The sequence below is a fragment of the Panicum virgatum genome, chromosome 1K (assembly GCF_016808335.1).
Source record: "Panicum virgatum strain AP13 chromosome 1K, P.virgatum_v5, whole genome shotgun sequence".
Taxonomy (NCBI): Eukaryota; Viridiplantae; Streptophyta; class Magnoliopsida; order Poales; family Poaceae; genus Panicum; species Panicum virgatum.
Genome location: NC_053136.1, coordinates 24196611 through 24200669, shown reverse-complemented (window position 1 = coordinate 24200669; position 4059 = coordinate 24196611). Strand labels below are relative to the sequence as shown.

The 4059-nt window shown below is 37.9% G+C and overlaps 1 pseudogene; it reads right to left on the bottom strand.

The window, feature by feature from the left end:
- Window positions 1–579: 579 nt before the first annotated feature.
- LOC120651830 lies at window positions 580–1767 on the bottom strand (annotated as a pseudogene).
- Window positions 1768–4059: the final 2292 nt, after the last annotated feature.

Genomic DNA, 4059 nt, shown 5'->3' with positions numbered 1-4059 from the left:
GTCCGTGTCTAAGCACCTTCTGTGACGAAACACTTAAAAAATGTCATAAACTCAGTGACAAACACATCATCGTCACAAACAACTATGACGATCCAAACTGTCATAATATCAAATAAAAATGTCACAAGCTATTTATCCGTGGAGTTGCCATGTGCCATGTGATGTGGCAGAATGACTTGACATGTAACGTGGCAGATGACGCTCCAAGAATTTTGTGACGATTTGGTTCGTCATAGAATGAAATGACGTGGCATGTGACATGGCAGTTGATGTGGTATGTGAAATGGCAGCTGACATGGCAAAAACGTTGTGACATTTTAGTTCATCATAAAATGTTTCGTGGCCTAATTAAGCCCACATAACTAATAGTTATGATTTGTGCCACACCCAATTGCTGGCCCAGTTTTATGATTGATCCATCTGTAGAATAAGCCATGCATTTTTAGCCCTAGTTTAAAAAACAGAGGCAATTGAGAACCAATTCAGTTGTGGTGTAGCCCAATTTAAAACAAGTAATGAAAGGTTCCATCATCACGCTGCAGGTCCATTAATGCATTCAACACAAGTACAGTTCCATCATCAACAACAAAGTCTCATGAAATAGAGAAACAAATTTGTCCAGTAGCCAATGATTTAAGGCAATGAAATAAATATGGAACTCCTTTAACACTAATCAAAGAAAGAAAATTGTTGTGGCTGCAGACCTAACTAAATATGCAAGTCCAAGTATGTCACAATAGTAGCAAAGCTCCATTGGATGATGGATGAGAACCACGCTGACAAGCAGTCTTAGGGAGGAGGCACTTGACCTTGGAAGGTTAGCATTTGACGAAGGAACCCACTACAATCTTGGACTGTCTTTTTCAAACTCTCAATCTCTTCTGATTGCTTTGCCATTGATGCCTTAGATTGCTGTGCCTGAGACTTTATGGTATCCTTCAACATATCAATCTCATGTGACTGTTTAGCCATGGTTGACTCAGATTCTTGTGCCTGCAACTTCAAGCTATCCATCTCTAGTCGGAGTTCGGCCTTTTCCTGCTTCTCCATCTCAAGCTGAGCTTGAAGTTCTTGCACCTTTGAAGACACCCCAACTCTGGTGCTTGACTTGGAGGAGGACACAATGCCTACATTGTATAAGAATTTACTTGACTGCGGCAAGACTTCAGAAACAGCATCAGTGGAAGACTTGACATGTTGTCCATCGTGTTCTGGTTCAGCAACAATTGCTTCCATATCATCCTAGCAAAATGAATAAATTTCAGTCTTGCATATTGGACTCAGGTTTATTTTCACTAGGACTCTGCTGAGAATAGGGGGAAAAAAAGGAAACAAGGACTTACAATTGCTTTCTTCACAGATTTGGTAAAGCCAATTTTCTACTACAATGCATCTCCTTGAACAGATCAATTGCAGTAGGCTCGGTATCTTTATATTTATCTTGTTTCTGAAATGACGTGAACAGAATTAGTAGTACCATATAACTCCTCCAATAAAGGAAATACTTGCACCCAAGCATGATAACCCTATCTGATCAAAGGATGTGTACAAATATCACATTTGAAGCAAACAAAAAAAATATTACTAAAACCTGCATGATAGAATGGATACAAAGTAGAAGAAGTAGACATATCATAGTCAACAGCTTAGGATCTGGTTGGTCTGAAAGGTTAGTGTGTTTGCTCATCTTTGTCAAAACATGCTAGTTTTTCTCTAAAAAGTGCAATTGTTTTAATGTAAAATGGAGTTTTTAACCATGTGTGTATGTTGTACATATCTCATTAACAAAATGGAGCAATGCTGACCTAGGCATATTTGTGTAAGATAAGAACATATCCAAAACTATGCACAACAAGTGATAGTCATCTAAAAATATTCCACTGAAACAAAGGACACACATACACAGTGGTTTTGTGCTGCAATTGCTTGCTGCTTTTCTATTTTTCTTCTCTACTTAAATAAATAAGAATGGATGTTATTTTTAGCTGCACGATCTCTTATGAGTTTTTAGGTGGCTGGACATTTCAGAGAATTCCAATGAAGTATCTGATGGTTGGTACTTTCTTACCACGACATAAGTTTTTGCAATGTAGCACTGAGACCCTGTCCTATGTTGAAACTGAACCTTCTCACGGTTAAGTTTGTTTTTGATACACTTGTCCTATAGATCATAGAACAAAAGTAAGTTGCAGAAATTTTATAGCAAGACACTTTGACACGAATCAATCTAGTTAATGGAGACAAGCAACGAGTACTAGAATTCAGGGAAGCTGATTTCAAGATCAGCCTTATGACCCAGTGGTACATATTTATCAACACAAAATTATAGCAGAAATACATGTACAAAAATTCAGTGCCACTTCACTACATCCATTTTCCCGTAAGTGACTAATATACAGGGAGGTGTTGCCCAAATAATAGAGCTAATCAAAGGTTGATTCAATATCAAGCTAGTATGTATGCGTCATAACTTGTGCTTTGGGCTTGACCACATCTCCACTAATTCTCTCCATTGTTCATCAGTCATCTGCTTAATAGGTGACGTTGTCCGCACTTGATTTGCAGGTACCCCGTCGAAGTACTGCTTTTTCAGCCTATACCTCATTTGTTGTTGCCCACACTTTAACAAGTCAGTGCATGCTTCATGCACTGCCTTACTGTTGATGTCCATGGTGAATTGTCCCTAACAAAACAATGAATAATAAGATTTTAGATGCAAAGGACACAAAGAAATAGGATTAACCAACTAGAATTGAAATCAACCAGTCTGTACCTAATGTTGACCCCTCCAAAATTACAGTCAAATCAACCAGCGTTGAATCCTTCCGCGAGCACGATCCTGAAGGTCAACTTCCTCAACGAGAGGTTATATCTGCTACTTTCAACATCAATACCAACATGGACACCATGATTAATCAGAAGATCGATGCCCACAATGGAACTGAAAAGCTTTGGTCTAGTTGTGCTATGTCACTAAACAGCTGTTAGGCATCATCCAAAATATAAGGTTAACATATCACTAAAGTTAATAGAAAAATTACTGAAGTTAACAGATCACATTGTTTTCAAGTTGATGAATTCACTTGTGCTGTCACTTACCCAACAGACCAACACCACATGTGAATAACAATTTGCAATGTCTACAAAACAGAATCACTCTATACATAAATAATAAATAAAAAGCCCAAAGAAAAATGTCAGCAGCAATCTTATAGATAATCAAATGTCAACCTCCTTAAAAATTCAGCATAAAGGTCCATCAGTTCAACATAAATTTAGATAAATTATCTGAAAAAGCCCAATTCATCTAGGAATTGAGCATTACAACTAGAAAACAACCAGCACAATTTATTACATCAAGAATGATAAAGTTAGTCCATGTCACTATAATCATCATCATCATGAGGGATTGTTGGACACTCATCATCACTGAGATATTGCCATCCAGTTTCATCCTCACCGTCACTTGCCTCATTTTCCAGTTCGTCCTCTACCCTTTGAGTACGAAGCGTATCCACTACACTCGCATCAACAAAAACACATTCTTCACCGACCGGATGTTCATTCTCCAAAATTTCTTCATTTAACTGCACTTGAAAACTATGAACATTCATCGTCTTGGTATGATAGACCAATGCCATTTGGTCTTTCATCATTGTCATTTTCAGCCACACTCCACAGGTGCCTATGTGTAAATTTTTGAACAATTCTCCAGCTTTCTTGATGCTTAGTGTCTTCCAAGTAAAACACTTTTGTTGCCTGTGCTGCTAGAATAAAAGAATCATCCTTATACCAACAACTGCCATGGTTGATGCTTCTGAAAAATCCATCATCTTTCATTCTAACTTTTTTGGTATAAGTGTCAAACCAATCACATCGGAAAATGACCACTGTCCGACGATCAGTCGCACCTGAGTTATATCGCAGCTCAATTATTTCCTTCAAGCAACCATAAAATTCTAAATTTTCACCATTATGGGTACCCTCTGTCATGATTCCACTATTTTGTGTTCTCCTATTTTTTTTTCACGCTCAACTGTGTGGAATCGAACACCATCA